The 24,675-nt window shown below is 37.8% G+C and overlaps 1 protein-coding gene and 1 pseudogene across 1 annotated transcript in view; one reads left to right on the top strand and one right to left on the bottom strand.

The window, feature by feature from the left end:
• The window catches only part of LOC107148216 (guanine nucleotide-binding protein G(q) subunit alpha), a 229,699-nt gene that overhangs the window by 110,220 nt on the left and 94,804 nt on the right, over positions 1–24,675 (top strand). The gene's annotated exons all lie outside the window — the stretch shown is intronic.
• LOC107148217 lies at positions 21,086–21,969 on the bottom strand (annotated as a pseudogene).

Genomic DNA, 24,675 nt, shown 5'->3' with positions numbered 1-24,675 from the left:
GAGCAAGGGGGGTGGGGGGGTGCTATTCTGTGACTCAGAGTTCTCATTCACGGAGTGTTGAGCAATGCTCTTGGTACTCGTGCCTAATAAAGCATGCCGAGGATGTTGTCACTGAGCTTGAATTCTCCTCAATGGGGCTGGATTCTGTCACCACACATTCCTTTTCATGCCACGCTGAGACATTTCTCAATGAAACATTTGTCCTCGGTTCTTTATGAAATCAAGATAGGTGTCTTCTCTAACATGTCATTGCATTTTGCTGCTGAATATTTATCTCTGGTTCCAAGTTGGAGTTTTAATGTGGTTGGAGTATTTTCTTTTCTTTTTCTCCAACAAAGAACTCTCTGGAAGGTCTTCCATCCTCAAGCCCTATCCAGACTGCCTTAAGAGAGGCCAGAAACCATCCATAGTGCAACTTGTGATGCAGGCGTTGCCTGTGGTGAGAGGCCAATGCCACAGCCTGCAGAAGGGCAAAGGCTCAGCTCCCTGGATAGACTGCTTCTTGTTCCCACCACTAATTAATTGTCATCTCAGAAGGCAATGAGACCAGTTGTTCCGGCACTGCCTTGGCCAGGCCAGCTCTGGAAGAAGTAGTGAGTTGCCAGCTTTTCTGCATTTGGCCAGGAATCTGTATCCTGGCAGTCTGTTGGGGGAAACAAGCCAATTTGGGGTTTGAAATGCTGCCTCAAAGATGCCAGCAGTGGGTTTGCTCGTTAAGAGAATTGCACCATAAGACTCGAGTGAAATGGCTTGACAATCCATTGGAGTGACCTGAGATCAGACACATGAAAGTATGCAGTTTGCTTGGGATGTGCAAGCTGCCCTATTCAAGTGGGCCTGTGAGGACTTTGCATCTTAGGTCATCATTATCTCTATTCTTCACTTTCAACTTGAATGAGGAGGAAGAATGTAGTTTTAATATACATAAAATCTCTGTGGAAAATGTTATCAGACCATGTTGGAAAAATAACTGTGATGAGAATTTTGGCACTGGCTGCATAGTGGCCCTAAGGAAACAGGATGTACATTGTTCAGGATGGAGACAGTAAAGCAGAAAAATCCCTTATGTGATTTGTCTAGGGTCCTCCTATATGGCTGGTTCTCAAATCCAGGGCATTCGAGATGGCTATATTACCTAACATCTACAATGACATGGGCTTAGAGGGACAGAGGCTTAGATGGGCAAACCCTTACCTAAGCCCAGGACTGCTGCTAACACATAGAGGGCCTTTATATTAATGAAAAAAAAATGGCCTCCCAGGACCCTGAGCAGGTACCTTACACAGGGGTGCTGCTTTCTGGCTCAGTGAGGCACACAATTTAGTGAAGAGAATGCCAACTGGCTCTCAGGCCCCGGGGTCGTGATGTTCACTGTGTGTACCTTTGCATAAGACAGAATGCACAACCATATATGTGGACTCACACAGATTTTCATCCTGACAATGCCCTAGTTCACAGGTGTGGGCAACTAGTTGGGCAAATCCTATTTTTAAATCTCCCCGGTTTTCTTTCCCAAGCCTTAAAAAAAAAAAGTTCATCATTAAAGAACTAATTGTAAGTGCCCCACCCAAACAGTGTTCTTAAGGGGACCCCCTCCCCCGCCCTTTAAGCCATTTTTCTCTCCCTGCCATATTCTACTACCCACCCTTCCTTTTTGATATCTGTTGTAGCAAATCCTAAGGTAACACTCTGCCCACAGGACGTGGTCTTTAAAGGAGTCATTTCCTCTTCCATCTCCTCCTGGCCATTCCCATGGTGTTTTACGTGGCACTAGCAACAGGAAGGGACATTGAATAGCAGCGCTGAAAAGGCACTTTGTTGTTTATTTTATTACTGTGGGTTTGTCTCTGCCTAATAATTAGTGTTTCCTGCTTTCTGAATTTATTTGCCAAAATATTTGCAGGACTTTAGTGAACAAATAAGGGATGTTTCTAGACATAACTGACCAAACTCGCAGGCTGACCAAACTTGTGGTGGACTGATTTGCTCAAAGAAAGATTATCCTAGTAAGGGAAAAATCTTCTAAACTACCAGCCTGGCATGGGTGGTATCTCAGCGACTGCAGTTCCAGGAAAGCTGAAATAGTACAGTGCTTCTTTCAGGAGGATGGGTCATTTGGGGGTGACTGTTGGGGAGTGGGGAGGCCATGGATTGTACTGGCAAAAGTCAACTCCAGTCCCATCCAAGTTCCATCCTGGCAAGGTTCCTGAGCTTCAGCCCCCTTGCCTATAAGTTGAGATAATAACATTTGCCTAGTCCAGCCAATGGAATTGTGGTTGAGGATTAGATGAAAGAAAATGCATGTAAAAGTGTTTTACTAAGAGAGTCTAAAAGTGTTATTATATTATATTAGGCTCTAAGGATACCATTCTCTACTGAATAATTAGGCCTTGTTCACTCTAGGTTAAAAAGAACATGTGCTTTACTCCACTGCACTTGAGAGTAAATATGATGATAAACAATTCAACAATCCCCTACCCATTCTGTGACATTCCTTGCCCTTTTAGCGAGCTCTCTCTGTGCCTCACACTTTGAGATATCTTTTCACCTATCTGAATTTATTCAGGATTCTTTGGACCCTTTGGATACCCATAAGTATCTCACTCCTTCAGAGAGAGCTGTCTCTCTCTGTCTCCCATCTTTTAATCACAATCAGCCTTTTTTAACCAGCTTTTTCTTTTAGCTGGGAAAAAGCAACTCAAATTTTTGCAGGTGAGTGGAATGGGCTGGGTTAAGAGGGACTGATGAATAGCTGCAGACTGGAGAGTGTGTCCCCCTTGAAAGAGAGCAGCTGCTACTCGCTTCAGCCAATTCCCTGTGGAATTGCAGGCCCTGACTTGTCACACATTTCCTGATTTTTTTTTCAGAAGAAGGCAGAAGTCAGGGTTTTTAATGGGGGAATTTTCCCATTTTTAATGTTGGAAGCTCTTTCAGTATTTTAAAAAATCATATTATGCACATTGACATGAGGCCAAATGACATGCATTTTGCTAGTGGATAGCTGATTTATGTCTGTCTTCAGGTGACTGAGCAGTTGTGACGTGTGTCCCATTTTCTGAAGGATAATACACATGTATGCACGTTCCCCTTTCTCTGCTGAAGCACAGCTCCCATTCTAAGCACATAGCGTACCCTTTAGTTGACAGTGACATTTTTAGGACCCTCTTGCCGGCCTCAACCTTTCTACCCCTGGGGATCTCTGTGCTGGACCTCCCCCAAGATACCACTCACTGCCTGTCAATTCCCAGTTGCTCATACCTTGAAAAGTTGTCCAGTGTCTTTGTTTCTTTCATCTTCTCCATTATGAAGGGATGGTTGTGAGACTGCAAGAGAAAAATGGATTCAAACCTTTCAGTGAATGTGAAATTATGTGTCTTCAAGTGACTGGAGGTTCCTTTGGCACATAATCCTACTCAAAGGAAACTATTTTAAAAAAAATCCACAAAAGGACTCAGTACTCTTTTTAACATGTTCTGTGTATATTTACCGCTTTTAATGTACATTTCTTCTCAATGCTTGATGTATTGTAAGGAATTTCCATTATTTCATCTAAAGTTTACAATGAAACAATACAGTGAAGGAATTCATCACCAAGAATATTTTTTGAAAAAAGAAGGCCAAGCTCTTGCTGGAGTTCAACACTTGCCATTGGCTCATTACAAAGAAACAGCCATTACCAGTGGAAGGAGAAATGAAGTACCATTTTAGATCTTCTGACAAGTACTATAACCAAGAACTCTTGAAAAAATTGATTGTTTTAAAACTTCGAGTTTTTTGACTTATGCTTCTAACTAGCCACATTCTTTCAACATTAAAAAAAAAATCATGTTAGATAGCACTTTGCAGTTTAGAAACACTTGCCTATCTAGTACCTCACTTTATCCCCAGGGTTTCATGGTAATCCCAGTAGCTTGGGAAGCTGAAGCAGGAGGTTTGCAAGTTCAAAATCAGACTTAGCAAACTAGCAAGGCCTAAGTAACTCATTGAGACCCTGTCTCTAAATAAAATGCAAAAAAAAAGGACTGGAGATGTGGCTCAGTGGTGTAGCACCTGTGGGTTCAATCCCTGGTTCAAAACAACAACAAAAAAACAAGTAAATTCAAAGATGTTAAATAGCTTTCCCAAGAGCACACAGTTAACAGATAGCATATTGAGATTTCAGTTGGCATCTTATTGAGATTCCAGTTGGCATCTTCCATTTTCAGTTTCTTCCAGTGGTTTTTGATTTTCAGAATATTGGGGATCTACCTTAGCTGGCTTAGGTCTGGAATCTTGCAGTTAGACTTTATTCTAATGGTTTATTCTTGTGCCTTTGTCTCTTGTTAAAACACACATCAGTTTGCCTTGGTATTGTCCTCTAAACCAGGAGAGGGATCATTCTTTTAGAGAAGTCCTTGCTACTTTTCATTATCTTCTGCCAGATGAAGGCTTAAGGAAGCCATCAGTGCACATATTTGCAGGGGATATTTTGGTAACCTGAGGTTGGTTTTCTTTTTCATGCCCAAGGAATCCCCAAACATGGAATCTTTATAGTTCCCCCTAAAAGGATATGAGGCCAGTTCTGGGAGAGGTGCCCCTTACTATCTGGCAGGATGCAGGAGAGTAATTTGGTACCATTTGTAAAGTGCCATTTGGGTGTGGTCAGTACAAGAATTTTATGGAGTTCTAGGGAGATCCTAGCATGATAAGGAAACCACACGTAAGGTGCCCCCTGAGCTATAGACTCATCTAGGCCCTCAATTAAGGGTCCTGAGAGCACTACAAATGGACTTCAAGGATTTTAGGTTTAAATCTGATGAATAAGCTATGGCATAACCCCTTGCAGAAAACATGCCTATGTAGCCTTTCAAATTGTGCCAAAAAAAGAAATTACACAGCGACCTGCAAGTTCATCTATATATGTGTGTTTTAGGTTCCCCATTGATTTCCTATTACTTGCACCTAGAAATTCAATTCCACAATAAATGGTTAACCTAAGGTTGGTATCTTCTGACTTCACATGGCAAATGCACCAAACCATTATATCCAGATCAGCATCCTTCCCACCTAGGCTTCTGCTCAATGCCTGTTTGTTGATTCTTATCTATCAGGACCTACAGCTGGTGTTCTTCATCAACAAGAAAATCATCACACAATTATCTGGGAATCACTTTGATGGACTCTCTATGAAGAATAAAGAAAACTCTTTCAAGGGACTTCACCTCCTTGCTCTGCAAAGGCCTTTAAAGGCACCTTAACAATTTCCCACTCATTCACTCAGTCCCAGCCTCCACAGCCTCCTTGCTGTCCCTGCAACAATTTAGCCTCCCTTCCACCTAATAGTCTTGACTGTCTGGTACTGTCTTCCCTCAGATATCGACATGGCCCATTCTCTCATCTCCTTCATGAGGAGGAAAGCAGGCCAGAAAGATCAGGGAGATAATCTCATCTTGTTTCATGTGCTACATTGTTGTGTAAGGATGGGTTGTATTGACCTTAGATAATGATATCTACCCTTAGTACAGTCCAGTTTTTAAAAACTCAAATTGCATTAAAATAGCAGTAATACATTAAGGGAAAATACAGTGAAATCACACATACTTTTTGTTTGTTTTTCTTCTGCCTATTTCTTTCTGCAGGTATCCATAGTAAAAGCTTTGAACACAAAAGACTTCACTGTCTGTCATTGGAACCCATTCAGTTCAAATGAGGAGATGGGGATTTTTTTTTTAAACTGGTATTGCCCTAATTTAATATGATGTCTCCAGTGATGGATATCTTTGCATTGAGCTTACATCTAGTGTTTCTAGGACCCCGACAAAAGGCACACATACCCATCAGAACCTTGTAGAAGATGTAGGATACTCCAAGAGTCCAAAAGCCAGTTTGGCTTGGGCCATTTCTCTGAAGGTCTCTAACACCACAGGAAGCATATCCTGCTAAGACAGAGAATCCCAAGGCCTTAGGGAGAGCAGCCTGTGGGGAACCAAGTGAATGTCCCAGTGTCTCAGAACCACTGACCTTGGAAAGCATGCTATAAATAGGATGGCACATACTTTTTAACTTTTCCAGGCAGTTTTCAACAAAGCATCTCCAATATATAGCAAGTAGAACTCAGAAGTATGAAATACTGTTTCTTCTAAAACAAGGTTCATTTCTATCTTCAAATATTAAACAGACAGATTTCTTTCTACCAGACATACCAATAGCATGTCTAAACTGGTTTTGATGAGAATTAGACTCAATTTCTTAGCCAAGGAATGTTGTTTGTTGAGTCTGTACCTTTCTGCTTACACTGTACCTTTGGAATTGATCAGGTCTTAAAGAGGAAACTCAAACTTCAGAGTAACTAAAGCTTGTTGTTTTTAATTCAGCTTTCCTCACTGTGGTTAGAGCCTGCAATCTTGATTGTACCTCTATCCTATCCCAGTACAAGTTAAGCAGAAGATAATATGGCCCCTTCCCAAGAACCATCAGGTCTAGAGTTGAGGAAGACAGAACAGGCTGGGGGATGCTGCAGCTCTGATGATACCACTCTGTGAGAGGAAAGACAGTGTAAGGAGCTCAACCTAATATAATTTCTTGTGGCAGAGTGTTTCCCCGGGGGATGTGATTTATGGAAAATTGAACTCCCAGGCCACAAAGTCCTTAAATGATTGCTAAGATATACACCTGCAGATAAGTAAAAAAGCTAGACTCATTGTTAATAATTTGGCATATATTATACAAAGCTCCCTGATAAACAAAATTGAAGCCATGCTTTGGGCAGTAGAGGGCACTCCCAACTTGAAAACAGAAATAGACTAGTTTTGCCTCACCAAGAAACCACTGAGCATTCCTACCAAGAACCTGCTAATGACTCAGTTTCTCCTTGTTTTTAAAAATGAAACTTCAGTATTAAGGATGGTGCCTGGACAGAGTATTTCATGTTACCAATGCCAAACTGTCTTTAAAAAAGATGGTATAGTTTTCGTATTATTTGTTTCACTTACTAATTTATGTGTTTAATTATTTATAATAACTAAACAATGTCAGGATGAAATCTTAATAAATCTATAACAAATAATAAGTAGTGATTATTATAGAGACTGTTTATGTAAAAATTCTAGGATGCAGCTAAGCTGGAGGCAAAGAGGGAAAAGGAACATTAGAATAAAATGTAATGTCTACTCTGAAAAATATACCTGAAAGGAACATTTGTACCAAATTGCAGTGATTTTGCCCAATTTATTGTGTGAAAATTGCAGAATGATGATTGTTCCATTGCCGATCATTTCTCTGGGGCCATGCTGTTTAAAATATATGCTGAGAGCTTTGGACTTTTTTCCCCTCCCATTTGCCCTCATAGGAAATGTCAATGCAAAATTTGACTCCAGTGTGAGATGCTGGATAATTTTTTATTTAAATCCTCCCAATATCTATTTTTAATGCTAGTCTCTCACCATAAAGCAGTTACGAAAGGTTCTGTGTGTTATGTGTACAGAGTTTTATTTTATTTTCTTCTTCTATAGGTCAGCATAAACTCCCATGGGGGTGGTGAAGATGGGAGGATTAAATGAACTCTAGATAGGGCAAAGGGGACAAGGGGAGGGGGAGTGGAAGGGAGGGGGCATAGGGGTAGAAAAGATGGTGGGATGCAGTGGTCATCATTACCCCTAAGTACATGTATGAAGACACGAAAGATGTGACTCTACTTTGTGTACAGCCAGAGATGTGAAAAATTGTGCTCTGTATGTGTGATATGAATTGTAATGAATTCTGTTGGCATATATAACAAATTAAATTTTTTTAAAAAAATTTTAAAAACATACATGCATGAGACAGAATGCCTGGGGTCCACATGTAGTAGCATGGGCTCAGCTGCCACCATTAGGAGCTCTGCTGCTTCCACCACTGTGCAACAGTACTCAGGAGTAACCAGTTTGGCCTGTTTTCCCTGCCTGCCTTCCTGTTCCTCTCTCCAGTGATCTCCCTAAGGGAAAAGAAGAATATAATTGTGACCATAGGCTCAAAGACAAAGGAATTGCCCCTGCCAGATCTAACTCTTTATCCAAATAATCTCTTCCCTCAAGGGTAATATGTTTTCATGACCCAGACTGTGTAATCAATAATAGAAGGCCAATAATTCATCTACTTAGTGTACCTTTTTGCTTTAAAATAATTGATTCAAGTATAAAACTGTATATAACAGAGAAAAGTTATGAAACAATCAGATGCACTTAACTGCACCAAACACTCAATCCAAGAATGAGAGCAGAAATAATATCTTAAACCAACCTGCATGTTAATCTATTCATTGTATTTTTACAGGATGTAATGTTTGATTTTGAAGTACATGAATTCTTTTATATTTCCAGACTGTGTTTTAAAAAACTCATTATTCAGTTAGCCAATTACTAAATGCACTACGAATCCAAAATGACAGAGAAAGAAATGTAACATTTTCTTAAAAAAGGAAACATGGACTACTTGAGCATTTGCAGAGAAAAATGTCCAGGTTTCCAGACAGGAAAAATGAATTAAAGATGAATTACTGAGTCATTTGCAAAGGTTATGCTCTTCAGTTACTACTGAAGAAAATAAAACAGACAGTCAAAAGTTGAACTTGGCCTTCTCAAAAATCTCAGAAGTGTTAAAAAAAAAAAAAAAACCCAAAGCTTCTGTCATCATAACTTAGGCATAGACATGCTATAGTATTAGAAAAGGCATTTTGGAGGTTAATCTTCTAATTAAATACGTAGTTCTTTGTATTTTTCAGCCTTATTGTAAAATTGGGAATTAACATTTAAGTTTTTAATGCATTCTTGAGTAAATTAGTTCTAAGTAGAAAACCTGTGCCATACACCAAAATCTAACCAGATGTTCTCCATGTCAAGTAGAGCCAATTCTAGCCATCCAAACTGAATCCTCCAGGCCTCTGGTTTTCTTTCATTCATGGAGCTTTAGTCAAGATATGGCACAAGATGTTTCAGAGCAGGCATCAATCATGTGAGCCTGGCATTATATCCTCGGCAGTCCCTGGAGGATTTTAGTATTTAGGGTAGCAGATATTGGGAAGTGAAATGTGACCCTTTCTGGGAAACCTTTACAGGTTGAACATTCCTAATCCAAAAATCTGAAATCCAAAAACACTGCAAACTCTGAAACACTTAGAGTGCTGCCATGGTGCTACAAGTAGATAATTCCATGCCATGAAACTCTGCTGTATATACAAAATTATCTAAAAATTTTATAAAATTGCCTTCAGGTTATGTATATGAAGTGTATATGAAACAAATTAATTTCATGTTTAGATTTGGGTCCCATCCCATAATATCTCATTATGTAGTTGCAAATACTTCAAAATCCAAAAATTTGAAACACTTCTTGGTCCCAGAAAGTTTCAGATAAGGAATATTTAAACTGCATATGCAGTCAAATAAAATAAGGAGTCCTAAACCATACTTAGCCTGAATATGAAGGCTATAATTTGGAATATCAGATTCCTTTGCCTTCTCTCTTTAGTATGCTCAGCCCAGGACTTTGGGTACCTGGTAGCTCATACTTTTTTTTTTTTCTTCATATCTCTGGTTTGTATACACAGTATATTCACACTAATTTGTGTCTTTATACCTGTACTTTGGATAATAATGATCATCACATTCCACCATCATTAATAACCCCATGCCCCCTCCCTTCCCCTCCAACAACCCTATCTAGAGTTCATCTATTCCTCCCATGCTCCCGCTCCCTAGCCCACTATGAATCAGCCTCCTTATATCAAAGAAAACATTCAGCATTTGTTTTTGGGGGGATTGGCTAACTTCACTTAGCATTATCTTCTGTAACTTCATCCATTTACCTGAAAAATGCCATGATTTTTGTAGCTCAATCTCTCTGAGTAAAATTGAGAGGTGAAATCAAAGAGCAGAAATTACATCAGCTACTATAATTTGAATCTTGAATGTCTCTAGAAACTAGACTTATCCCCAGATTGATGCTGTTGGGAGGTAGTAAAACCTTTGAGAGGTGGGAACTATGAGGAGATATTTAGGTTATGGGAGGGTACCCACAAAGGGTCTCTTCCTTTTCTTTTTCTTTTCTTCCTGATGATGAGGTGAGTGGTATGGTCCACCACATGCTCCCACTGTGATGGGTTGCCTCATTATAGGCCCAGAGGAATGGGGCCAATCTGTCACAGAGTAGAATCTCTAAAGTTTGTGAACCAAAATAAACGTTTTTCTCTTTTAAAATTAAATATCAGGTATTTTGTTATGGTGTAAAGAAGCCAACACATCAACTCTTCTTTATCTTAGTCCCAAACAAGCTGATCAAGGATTCTCTGAAATAAGATAATTTGGGTTGACCATCCCCTTTTACTGTAAAAGTCAAGACTGATGAGGTGTTACAGATCTTCATCCATGAAGTCTAACCTCTAGTTTTAGATAACACATGATTCAGAAGGCACTCTGGTAATTCATGGGCTGCTGTGCAATTTCAGTGCACATGTCTCCTGTCTTCTCCCCCACCTCCCCTCTCCTTCTCTTTCCTACCCTTCCTTCTCCTTGAAACCCTCCTTCCCCACTCTCATGCTCTTAGATGGCATATGGCTATGTTGCCCAGGCTCTCTGGAAATTTGGTTCTCAAGGGTTCCCTGAGTGCTGGGGCACAGCCACTACACCTGGCTTAGTCTGCACATCTCATGAAGTCAGCTCTTAGAAATTAAAGCTTTCTTTTATAGAGCTTGTGTTTCTCTTCAGAGTCACAAATACTATCTAGAAATCATCTGTTCAGAATTTCCATTTAAAGTGTTAGCTATAAGCCAGTAAAAATTTGAGGGGCTCTATTTTCAACTTGTACATTTATTTTAAATTGCATATGTAGTACAGTTCCTTATAGATAAATCAGGAAATGCTAGTAAATTATCAATTTAAAAAGTAAAAGTCACCTAAGAGTTCACTGAGTATAATCACTGTTTTTTTTAAATTTACTTTTAACTGGTGCACAAAATTTGAACACATACTGATAGGGTAACATGAGATGCTTTTATATATGTGTATATTATATAATGTTCAAATCAGGTTAAATATATTTATCATTTATTTATGGTGAAATTTTAAAAATCTTTTCTTCTAGCATTTTGAATTGTACAGTACATTGTTGTTCATAGTTGTCCTGCTGTGCAGTCACGCAACAGGACTTCTCCTGTACAAGTGTAATTTAGTACCCATTGACCAACCTTTCTCCATCCCTCCCTCCCTTCCTCTCTCTGGCCCCTGGTACCTACCATTCTACTCACAACTTCCATGAACTCAGCGTTTTTAGATTCCACATATGAGCAACATCATGTGGCACTTTTGTTTCTATACATGACTTGTTTCACTTTAACACAGTGATCTCCAGTTCCATGCATGTTGCTGCAAATGACAGGATTTTATTCTTTCTTATGACTAGCAATTATCCATTGCGCACATGTACTGCATTTTCTTAAACATCAGTTGGTTAACCCAGGTTGCTCATGTTTTCTTGGCTATTATGAATAGTGCCGCAATAAACATGGGAGTGTAGATGTCTCCTTAGCATACTGATTTCATTTTTTTAAAATATAATACCCAGTGGTTGGATCACATGGTAATTCTATTGTTAATTTTTTTGAAGAACATTCATACCATTTTCCATAATGGCTGTACTAAGTTATATTTGCCAGCACTTATCTTTGGTCTTTTTGGAATTAGCCAATTTTTACAGGGGTGAAGCAATATTGCTTTGTGATTTTGATTTGCATTTCCCTGATAATTAGTGATGTTGAACATTTTTATATATGTGTATCAGTTGGACTTTTGTATGTCTTTAGAGAAATGTCTGTTTGTATTGCCCATTTTTTAATCTGGTTCTTTTCTTGCTTTTGAGTTTTTGAATTTTCTTATATATTCTGGATTGTTAGCCCCTTGTCACACATGCAGTTAGCAAATATATTCTCCCATCCTGCAGGTTGTCTCTTCGCTCTGTTCATTGTTTCTTTTGTTCCATGGAAGAAGCTTTTTAGTTTGATGTAATCCCATTTGTGTGTTTTAGCTTTTGTTTCCTATGCTTTTAAGCTTTTAAGGCCTTCTTCAAAATGTGCTTGCCCATTTTAGTGTCCTAAAGCAGTTCCCCGGTGTTTTCTGATGGTAGTTTTTGTTTTGTTTTAATTATTCACTATATTTTGGATTGATTTTTGTAAACGGTGAGAGAGGGGTCTGGTTTTATTTTTATGCCTGTGGTATCTCATTTTCTCAGCACCACTACTGAAAAAAATGAACTTTCCTCAGAGCATGTTCTTAGCACTTTTGTCAAAAATCATTTGGCCATAGATGCATGGGTTGCCTTTCTTGGCCCTCTCTCCTGTTTCATTGTGTGTCTATTTATGCCGGTACCATAGTGTTTGGATTACGACTGCTTCTAATATCTTTTGAAGTAGTGTAATGCCTCTTCCTTTATTCCTTTTCTTTTTGCTCAAGATAGCTTTCACTGTTTTTATATCATCAAGATAAATGTTAACAGTGTATTTTGTAAATACGATTTCTGCAATTTAATTTTATTTGTGCAGATGTAGGGTTTGCAAGCAGTTTAAATAGTTTAAAAGTAATAGCATATATATAAACTAAATATGATAGTTTATATTTCAATACTTTTGTATTTAATAGATACAGTATGTACTAGTAGTTCTTTTTTTCAATTTGAAGTTAATTACACATCCTGTAGTTTTGTTTTTGTTGTTTTGAGCATGGTAGATGCCCTCCTGCCTATTGAGAATCTTTGGTGAGTTCTCTTCTGACTTTGTAGATTGCTCCACTGTCTTCTGGCATTGATACTTAGAAGACAGGGCAATAATATTTCTATCCCTGTAACTTGCCTTGCTTTTGCTGTCTAGAGTTTTGGTATATAATTTATAAGAAGAAATAAAACATTGTTTTATACAGAATTACATTGTCTAAACACTAATGTTTTCTGGGCTCTAAAGAATCTTCGTGAAAGTCCAGTACTAAGAAATCCTGACACTTGGTCACTTAATTCTAACTTCAAGAATTTGATGAAGTCACATAGTCAGGAATACCTGAAATAATTTTGGATTTTCCTGTGATTAGAGGAGAAAGCTTTGATAGGTTTTGGGAACCTTTATCATGGGGATTAGGAAATAAAGGTTTTTAGAGGGAAAACGTAGGGAAAGGTTTGCAGGCATAATTTATTATACCTGATAGCTTCTGTTCAATTCATATATTCAACCACACTTCTCCAAATACACCTGCCTAGATTGATTATTTTGGCTATAAGTTTATAATAGTGAATGTTCAGATCTTGTATTTATTTTTTTCTTTCATTTCATTTTCTTTTTTTAATACCTTAAAATTGTCTTGCTAGAACTATTTGCAGTCACTTTTGGAAATATTCCCACTATGCCAAGAACCTAGAATTACCACCTTCAGCTTCTTCATCTAAAATACATACATAGGACTGGAGATGTAGTTCAGTGGTAGAAGGCATGCTTAGCATGCTAAAGATCTTGGGTTAAATTCCTAGCACAAAAAAAACAAAACAAAACAACATACACAAATAATTTTTGATCCATAAATTTGATTAGTGTATCAGATGCTCTGGAGCCAGCCTTTCTGGATTGAATCTTGGCTGTACCATTTTATAAGCTGAGTGACCTTGGGCAGGTTATTTAACCATCCACCACCTACTCTCAGTTTTCTGAGCTTAAATGCGGCTAATAATAGTACCTGCCTTATATGATTATTGTAAACATAAAATAGCTTTATATATAACATGCTTATAGCTGTATCTGCCTGGCACATAATCTATATTTAATCAAAGATAGCTGTTTTTTTGTCCTTAATATGTATGGGGGGAGGGTATATCTTTATACTATATAATATTTTATCTACTTCAGAGTGGCACTATAAGATTATATTCCTGCATACTACAGTGATGCAGCCACATCAATGTTTATAGTGGCTCAATTCAACTAGCTAGACTGTGGAATCAACCTAAATGCCCTTCTAAATGAAAGGATAAAGAAACTGTGGTATATATACACAATGAAATATTACTCAGCCTTAAAAAAGAATGAAATTATGGTATTTGCAGGTAAATGGATGGAGTTGGAGAATATCATGCTAAGCGAAATAAGCCAATCCCAAAGAACCAAAGGCCATATATTTTCTCTGATATATGCTGGTCCATAATTGAGGGTGGGGTGGCAAGGGAAGAATGGAACTTTGGATTGGGCAGAGGGAAGTGAAGGGAGGGGAGGGGCCATGGAGGTGGGAAGGATGGTGGAATGAGACGGACATTATTACCCTCTGTACATGTATGATTGCACTAATAGTGTGACTCTGTATCACATACAAACAGAGGAATGAAAAGTTGTGCTTCATTTGTTTACAGTGAGTCGAAATGCATTCTGCTGTCATGGATAACTAATTAGAACAAATTTTAAAATATTATATTTCTATCTAGTATTTTAAATAACCAGATTTAAAGTATTCAATTTACTTTCCTCATTACTTGTTTCTAGTCTGAAGAGTTACTTGTGACTGTGTAAATATGTAGTTGTTTTTTGGGGTTATTTTTGGTAGAAGTTTAATTGTTACTCAACTGAAAAGGGAACTACTACATCACTCTGTAATATGTTGTCTTGCTAATCTGAATCTGAAAACTCAAATAACCAATACAATGACAGAACATGCCTGTGTAGTTACCTTAAAACTCAAATCACTTCAGGACTGGGGATGTGACTCAGTGGTGAAGGGCTTTGCCTGGCAGGCATGAGGCCCTGGGTTCTATCCCTAGCACTGCAAAAACAAAACAAAACAAAAAACTCCTCCCCCAAGCCCCTTATTTGGTTTCTGGTAGATCTTCACTGTTGCTACTCCCTTATCAGATTTGATAACAACAACAAAAGACAGATTGAATGTGGGTGTGGTGTTTGTCCATTCTGAGGACTGTCCTTACTACCAGGTACACAGGAAGAAATATCTTTAATCATGTTCAAATGTTGGAAGTCACTATCTTTCCAGTACCTGCAGACATCTGTTTGCTCTTGCCAGAATGTTTACCAGGAATCTTACTGCCTCAGGACATTTTAAATAATTGTAGGCCAGGCTTTGTAAACTCAGAGTAAAACTTGCAGTTGTTTTTAAAATCAACTAGGGTTGCAGAATATGGTGCCTTAAATTTTGCTGATTATGTAGAATAGAACTCTGTAGTGTTCTGTTAAAAAAAAAAAATAGGTGGAGTCATGATGAAGAATAGTCTCCAATTTAAAAAATTCTTTACCAAATAAAAAGCATCCAAGCAATCGAATCTCAGTTGAAGGTGATGTAAAGATATAAAATCTTACCTATGAGAATTTAAAGTTCTTATTGTGCATCATAATCTCTCAGTAGCCAGTGTTTCTTGAAAATGGTTGCAAACCATAGGAGAGCCAAGTGAGGAAGTGCAAATGTTAGAACTTCCCTTCATCGAAGCTCACCTGCTGTACATTTAAGGGCTAAGACAAAAATCTCAAACTGCTCTATTTCAGCAGGTACAAATGTGTAGTTGTTGTGTGATACCAAGTCATTATTGTACAACTATTTTAACACAATGAAAAATTTTAACATTCAACTTCAAAAACTGATGACATTCATTGATACCCCAATACCCATGTAATAAGTATATTATTACATATTTTAAAATGTTTTTCCCCCTCTATGTTCTAAAATCCTAACCTCATTTTCCATGTGGTTTTAATTTTTTCATATTGCAGGAATTTTGGAAACTGCTTTTGCCTAGATGTTGGAAGAAAATATTTTTTTCTAGACCAGCCAAGTTTCTCATACTTTAACTATTGGATCAGCTTTCCCTTGCGTAGAAACTATTTCTACTAAAAGAAAGAATGGCAATGCTAGGATGTACATGATTCACAATTTACCTTATTGAGCAAATTGCCTGCTTAGCAGTAGAATTCAGGATTACAAATAAGTGTATGCATGTCCAGGCTCAATGCAGAAAGAGGAAGTAGAGCTTGCTTGCTTTCTTGGTCTCCAAGGCCTTTGTTGATGCAAGATGTTACAGGAAACCTCTTAATTTCCAATTTGTCTTTAGCATAGCATCCAAGAAAGTGGACACTAAGCCTAGAATATCATACATAACAGTTTCAGTTTCACATCTATACATGGCCACAGGCAGAGATATGAAGCAGAAAACCCTAGAAAGCAAGACATTTTTCCCTAGAGTGACTGGGTATCAACCCACCAGTTGCTTACTTTATATTTCTGAGCCAGACAGGACCCTGAAATGTAGGCATTCATCCTAACTAAAGGAGTCCCCACCAGGCATTGAAGTTCCCAAGGGAGAGAGGCTACTAGCCTTCAGGGAAAGTCTGGCTAAGAAATACTAATTTTAAAAATAAAATAAAACAAGAGTAGCATCAGGCAGTATATAATTAGATATTCTTTTGTGTAGCACATGCTGAAAATGCATCTTGGAGTCAGAGAAGTCTCTGTGAGCTGGTTCAGTTGGCCCCTTTCCTGCAGGCCTGTACTTTGTCTGGGCAATGCCTTCATGTACAATAGAGAAGGCCAAGCTGTGACTGGACCCAGCCTATGCATGCCTGACTAGCAGCCAGGATTTCACTCACGGTTCCCCTAGACTGAGGGCCATGTGCAGTGACTAGCCGGACAACTATAGAAGGTGATCTCACTCCCCTAATTTCCTTCTCTGAGGCATCTGAGATTTAAGTTTTGAAATGAACATGTGAATAGCTCCCAGGAAGATTTACATATATTCCCAGTGTATGCATTTTGGGGATGCGGTTTAATTGAACCCTTCTTTGACATGTTCTTCTCCAGTTTCTTCTGTGTATACCTTTTCATGAATATCTTTATAACTGTTTGCATCTCTGTACCTTTTATTGTGACTATCATAGCACTATGACCAAGGTAGATGCTTAGAAGATGTTAAATAGAATAATATATTTCACACATAATGTGCCATAGATAATAGGGGAATTAATATTAGAGGAAAAACAGTCAGTAAATCTGGGAAATACATAGTTAACATGAAGAAGAACAGATGATTACCTACCTGTTATTCTAGGCTCAAGTACTCTCAAGATCATGTTTCAGAGATTTTCTTGGTCCTTTTCTAAATACACATTTTAAAGTTAACTTTATAGATGCTGTGTTTTCTCATTTAACCCAGATAGAATACTATTGTACTATATACTCTGTCTCTAAGCATCTCTTGCCTGAATCCCCATGTCAGTTTTTTCCTGTCCCACTGTGTAGCACCTCAGCATGGATGCATAGCTCTGCAGAGCTGGATATTCATTCTGTATCATAACTTTCCATTCACATCATTTATGAATAACTGATGCAATAACTTTATGTCTGGACATCTGATTTAAGGAACATAAAATAGGTAGGCAAAGCTTAGCCCAGACTTACTTTGTTCATTTTAAAATTCCTCCCCAGTATAAATCAGCAAGTAGGGAGCAAAAGACACTCTGAATAAAATAAGTAAAACAGTTGTACATGAGGGATACAGCATGGAGAACATTGAGAAACATGAGATTTAATTTTTGTCTGAATTTAATTCAGGTTTTTGTGCCCCATGTTGAGAATAGAGAAACATTAGAGGAGAAAGAAAATAATAGAAAGGAAAAGAAAAAAAGAATACTCTAAAGGTTGCCTGGGATGTGGTTGAGTTTAAGTTTCTGGAGAAGAATGTCTTTGACCTACATGTGCTATATTTGTACGGTTAACCCAGAGCAGAGGCACCTCAGGTGAGAGGAACACGTGATATTGAGCCAGTGGAGGATTCTTCTGCTACTTAATGCATTTTGAGAGATGAGCTGGTGAGGGCAATTACACACAACTAGTTTAGGTCACATGAGACCCTGACACTCTTAGGAAACTGAAAAGAAAGTATATGGATACATAAAAATGTTCATGAATACTTATTGCTAATAGCTCATCCGTTTCCTTAAAGATTTGCTTTTTAGGGTGAGATTTCACTAAAGCAGGAACAGTGTTTCTGTGATCAGAGAGGATGTAATCTGCATATACCAGTTTCTATTACATCACATTTTTTTTTATCCCACAGGCACAGTATTAAGATGTTTAGTGTAAATCAGCAACAAAGCCAAATATTAATATATGGAGTATGAAACACAGAATTCTTAACATAATGCACATGGGTGTCTTCTGGTGCTCAGAACACTGTCTAGTAGTTTTCCATTGTGCTATATTTAATTGAGGCTTTTTATAATACAGTGATACCAATTAATAATTGTTCCTCTTCCTGATGGCTGGCCATCATTGATGTATCAGAAAACATCAGTGATACGAACAGTGATTTTTATTTTTATGTTACATTAGTGGAGATAAATTCTGCTATAATATTGCTGATATGGTACAGGTTTTGCACGAAATATATTGCTTTCCCTGCTCTCCCCACTTTTGGTACTAGAATTGAACTGCATCCCCAGCCCTGTTTATTTTTTTATTTTGAGACAGGGTCTTACTGTTTTGCTGAGGCTAGCCTGGAACTTGATCCTTTTGCCTCAGTCTCCTGAGTTGCTGGGATTATAAATCTGACAACAGTTGCTTTTAGCAGCATCTGTTGAGCACTACCATATAAAAACCATACTATTTGAGAGACCTGAGGAGAATGAAAATGTGAACAAATCTTTCCCCAGGTTCTCTGAGTTGGTGAAATGTATACTTGTCTACCATAGCAATTAAACCTTCATGCTTTATCTCCAAACAAATCTTCATTAGAGTTTCAGCAAAGATACTTCATAGTTCTCTCTAGGATAGAATTTCCAATTTTTTCTCACTTCCCCCTTGTACACTGTTAACCCATTTGGTATAATCAGTGTCTACCATAAGCAATGCAAACTTTCTCTCCTCTCTACCAGTTTCTAATTTGGGGTGTATACTACTCCAAACAGTCCCCAGGGTAGATTGTATGGTCCAAGCTTTTTTTTTTTTTTTAAATCACACACATATTCATAAAAGTTATTTTGGCTCTTATTAAAATTCTGCTTGATAAAAATTTTGGTTCCGTTGTAATATAAAAAATATTTTACTGTTTTAAAAAGTTATATTATTTCTTTGTGATAGTAATCTAGTGGTCTGGTTCTAAGGTCAGTTTAAGATTTTTAACATAAATAAAGAACCATCACACAAAATATTTAGTTGTAAAGGAACATGTAGGAAGGAACTACATCATGGGTGCGCTTACTAAATTGTGATTCTTATTTTCAGTCCTGTCACCAATTCACAGGTTTTTAAATGAAACTTTGCTAGTATATTTCCATCTTGGCTTATGCCAGTTAATTCAACAGCTTAGCTGTTAATTCAACAAATTGAAAGCTGTTACATTTTTCATGTTTAACAAATGGGTTAAAAACCCCACTGAAACTTTTCCCTAAAAGATTTATGTTGTCTTTAGCTTACGCATAGATTTCCCCCCAGTAGCTTCCAATAACTTTGACAGCAAAATCGCATCACTGTGGAAACAGTTCCAGGTATCCACTTTCAAAATGCTTTTTTCACAGCATAAGTTGGGCCTTGAAGGAATAGATTGTTTATTTTTACAAAATCTCTGTCAGGTTGCTTGTTAAACTTCTTTTCCGCACGCACGCACGCACGCACGCACGCACGTACATCAGCATATTTGGAAAGCATGCCATTTCGTAGAAGAAAAAATGTGTATTTTTCTTTAAATTATTCAATTCTTATAAGAATAAGAAACCTTTCATGGCTTAAAATCAGATAAGAAACCTCATGGCTTAAAATATTTTCATGATTATTCCCCTTCTTATTATAAACTGTTGTCAAGAGTCTACTAAGTTAGATAGTAGAATCTGTAAATCACCTGACTGGGGAGAGATTAATGGAGATACTTGGCCACAAAGACTCCTTAGGAACCTCCTGTCTTTCCCTTGGAACTCAGATACCACTTGTGGCTATCAGACAGATGAGGCTGCTGTTGTTATTCCATACGTTAAATAGAACAAAACTTGTTATCTTTCTCATTTGCAGACTAAACACATAGGTTTTGATCGGTTCTTCCTGCATCCCATGGATGGTTATGCGCCTCTACTTCAAAGACCAAGGCCTCAGTGTAGACCACCTGGGGAGCATTAAAATACCTTAGACACTTCCCAAACCAGATTATTAGGATGTTCAAGGGTAGTACCTAGGATTTTTTTTTTTTAATAGCTCTCCAGGTGATGCTGATATTCAAGTTTGAGAAGCCCTGATTAGCACTTCTCAAATTTTGATGTCCACACTTATCACCTGAGGATCTTGTTAACTTGGAGATTCTCACTGAGGCCTAGAGATTTACATTTCTTACAAGCTTCCAGAGCTGCCTGGTGAGTGGACTTCACCACTTTGAGCACAGAGACTACATCACCCCTCTCTGCTATTCTCTCTTCATTCTTTTGGGTTCTGAAGGCTACTGATAAACAGAACTGCAGCTGTGTTGAGAAGGGCCTCAAGCTCCAATTGTTGTTGCTGCATGATAGGAAATTTTACTGAGAACAAAAATAATACTTTCCTGATTTGTGAAACCAAGATAGTTATAGTTGTTAGATGTGTTCTTAACTTTTATGTTTTATCTGTTGAGCAAAGCAGGGGACAGCTTCATGCTTTGTACTCCTTATTGCAAGGTGAACTCACTCTATTGTGGGGAAGCCAGGAATTACAGAATGGCTACCTGAAAAAATATTGAATTATAAGGGTGGGAAGGAGAGGAATAAAAGATATATATCACTGATAGCATGGGTGGAAATTTCTGTTTCCTTTTTATTTATTTAAAAATATTTTACATTTAATTTTAAGTATTTTACGTAAAACAGAGGACTTCATGTACTTTTTGTACACAAGAGTGCAAGATTTATAATAGCAGTCATGATTATGTATGTTTTTACTAATGCATTGAGGGAAAACTGTATTAATTTTACATTAAGAATATGCATATTACTTCCAATTGTAACTTTTTAGGAGAGAATACTGGTGAATACGCAAATTGATGTGCTATAGAATTTTCCTAAGCTAATACTTTAATAACAAATCAACCTAAACTTTTAGGAAATAATTTCTAGTAAAGATTTGTAATGAGCGTAGTCCTTCAGTGACTGTATAAGTTCATACAGTAGATAATCTCCTTGTATAAAAGTTTCAAGACTGTGCAATGATTGGTTTATTTTATGATCTGTGATCCAGTTCTATAGAAAATGTTCTCATTTTCTCTGATCTTCCTTTAGTTCCAACCTGAATCTTCCCAGTACTGTATCTTTTACTTGTTTTTTCCTCTAGATGCATACTGTACATCTTTGCATGTAACTTTTTCATAGCTATCTCTCTATTTTTCGGTTAAGGTCTCTCATTGATATTCAGAAACAACACATGTTGGGATCTGGATAGACTGTGGAATTTACTTGCTGACTCCCAGCTCCATTGACTGACTTAGTATCAATTCTCAAATCTTTAGTTTTACTCACCAGATTAATCTCAGTGGGCTGGGGTAATATTGCCATTGTCATGATGCTAGTTGAATGAGGCCTTGCTTCTCTGTCTTTGGTACTCTGTACGCTCCCCCTTCAAATTCCATGTGTTTATAGGCTTTTGAACCACCAGTGCTGCAGATGCATGTCTAAGGCCACTGATTTCACTTGAAAAGTATTTTGGGGTTTCAATATGCCATCTTTTATATGCAACATATTGCTGATACATATCGAATATCTCTGAAGTAAATAGCATTGCCTCCTGACCCTCAGCTACTGCAGTTACCTCCAGGATCAAATAATTTTCATTTGAAAAATTATCGGTTTCTTCTGAGGGAACCAAAAGTAAGATAATCCAATGCTTCAACTGAGTTGTTATTTTTTTTTTTTTGACACAGTTATTTCATTTGCTGCAAGTTTCTGAAATCTTCATTCTTATCATGCAGCAAGTGCTCTGTCACCCACAGCTCCTGCTCCTTGCTTAGGAATTCTTGCTTAGGAATTTGGTTATGCCACCCACTTCAGCCCCCTGAATCTTAATTGGGCTTCTGACCTTGTCTGGTGCTGCAGAAAGGTCCCTAAAGTCCTGCAAGTGTGAACAGCTTCTCCAGTGGCAGGCTCCTGCAGCTTAGTCCGACAGCCCAGACAGCCCATAGACCATGAGTAGCACCCCATGGAAGCCGGCCCCACATTGGTGGCCTGAGACTGGGAAGCCTCCGGATCTATTTTCTTTTTATTTTAAGCTCTGTAAGCAACTCTGACCTTCATATAAGAATACTGAGTTTTGAATAAAATGACTATGAGTTATTACTTATAATACCCATTGATAACACAATACCAGTGTTTGTCTATTCATTTAGTGCAAAAAATCAAATTCAGGTCCCCACATATGCTAAAGAACAAGCTACACGCCCCCAGCCCCTCCAGTGTTAAAATATAAACAATGCCATTACAGCTTCTGCTCCAGGTTCCCAGAGTGATCACAAGACATCCAGCCCTCAAAGGTTGACATGAGGAAACAAGGAAAGCCTAGGACCCTGCTCTTTTGTGTTTCTATCACTGGTTAAATATTTTAATATCACTTCAGTTTGTTTAAATATGTAATCGTTAGAGCAAGGCATCTCTGGCATTATTGAATCCGATGGCCCAGTTACATAAGTCAACCCTTCACAGATAAAGGTTCTGGAGCTAATCTCACATTTTACCAGAGACCCAGTAGGTCTCCCAGTTTCCTGAGTAGGACTGCTGCCTCTGTCCAGAACTGGTCATTGTACCGTCTCTCTAGTGTTCCCTTCAGTCCTCTTAAATTTCATTTCTGGACAAATACATCAGAAGTGAAGATATCTTTGTTCTGTTTTACAAGTACTTACTGGTCTGTCACTAACATTCTGATACAAGAAATATTAGACAGTCTGACCTAAAGTAATATGCAGCATTGTTAGAAATTCTGTACATACAGACCTGGAACAGGTAAACAGCAGTACCAGACAATATGTAGCTTGATGCCCAGTGAGTGTCATGAAGACCATCAGTGTCCTGAGAGGATAAGAATAACTGAGAAAGGCTCAAATGGGAGGATGTAGTGAATTCTGGGAAGGACGAGTCCCACCACACATCCTTTTCCCCCAGATTTATTTTTTAATTAGATTCTACTGCTATTTTGTCTTCATAAATATGAAAATCCCATACTGTGTTTACTACATAGACCCCCTGATTGTTTCTGCTCAAAATTTTGAACATATTGCTTGAAGTTTTCCCTTTATTCCAAAAAAGTTTAAATCTCTATAAATTTAAATTTTAAATTTTATTAATAATCTTAATTTATTAAATCTGATAACCATGAGTAGAAAACAAAAGAACAGAGTATTTTCATAGAATGGTAATTAATCCAGGTAGATAATTCAGAAGTTTCTGTCTGTGTGCCATTGTTTTTCATCTCATATCAGCAAACCAGCAGTCTCCTCACCCACCACCTCTTGTTTTATTTCACCCCAGTCTTCTGCGTTAGGTTGAAAGAGATCAACATCTTCCTTTAACTCATATTTTCCCAGCAAGAGACTGGTTTAATAGATGTTGATGCTCTAGAATGGTTGGTATTTCCTATAACCAGGTATAGGAGATTTTAAAATATGTAAAATATATGGAGATAGTGCCAATAGAAACTGGAGAAGGGAGACGTGGTCTCTTGTTCTGTCCGGGGCACTCCTTGCCTGCAAGCACAAAAGAGGTTAGTGAAAGGTTAACTTCCTTCTGACAGGCAGTTTCTATATAGGTTCTTTGGAGTGAAGATCAGAATGTTATCAGAAATGGATGGTAGCTCAGATGACACAGTGAAAAGGAAGCCGGGGCTAAATTTAGAAATCACACAAAAACTTTTTTAAAATAGCAATATAACCAGTAACACAAAAAAGAGGCAATATGCATTTTCATCTTCCTGAGAAAGCAGTGCAAGTTGGTGTGTTTTTTTGGATTATATAAAGATTGATTTGGTTTGTGGTATTTCATGACTAGTGCTGTGTCACCAATCACTTTCATGGGAAGCTCTTTAGAGTTGAAGAGGAAGCAAACTAGGAGAGCAGATGGTAAAATGCTTGCTGAAGAGTGAAGTTTTTGACACAAAAGATTGAACCTCAGGTGAGGATGTATGAAGAATTTAAAAATAAAGAATTCAAAGAGTGGAGAACACCTAGATATCAATCACACACACACACACACACACACACACAAAAAATCAGGTAAAGCCTTCAGGCACATCTAATGGGGTGTGTTAGACAAGGTTTTTTGTTTGTTTGTTTTGTTTAGGGATTGAACTCAGGGGCACTGGACCACTAAGCCACATCCCCAGCCTTATTTTATATTTTATTTAGAGATAGGATCTCACTGAGTTGCTTAGAGCCTTGCTTTTTTAGCTCCTGGGATTACACATATGTGCTACTGTACCTGGCTTAGACAAGTTTTTGATTATATTGTGGTCTTTGTGTGTTTTGAAAACATTGAGAGGAATACAGTCTAAGGAGATTTAGGCTTTCCTGTAGGTGGGGGGGAAAAAAAACAACCTTTTTGTGTCACTGAAAGTCAACATCCTTCTAGTTGAAAAACAATTCTAACTATAAAATAATCACCAGTGGTAATTATAATTTTTATATATAATCTATATCTTAAGAATTTAA

This window comes from Marmota marmota, unplaced genomic scaffold (genome assembly GCF_001458135.2).
Source record: "Marmota marmota marmota unplaced genomic scaffold, marMar, whole genome shotgun sequence".
NCBI classification, from domain to species: Eukaryota; Metazoa; Chordata; class Mammalia; order Rodentia; family Sciuridae; genus Marmota; species Marmota marmota.
This window is presented reverse-complemented; position numbering and strand designations above follow the sequence as displayed.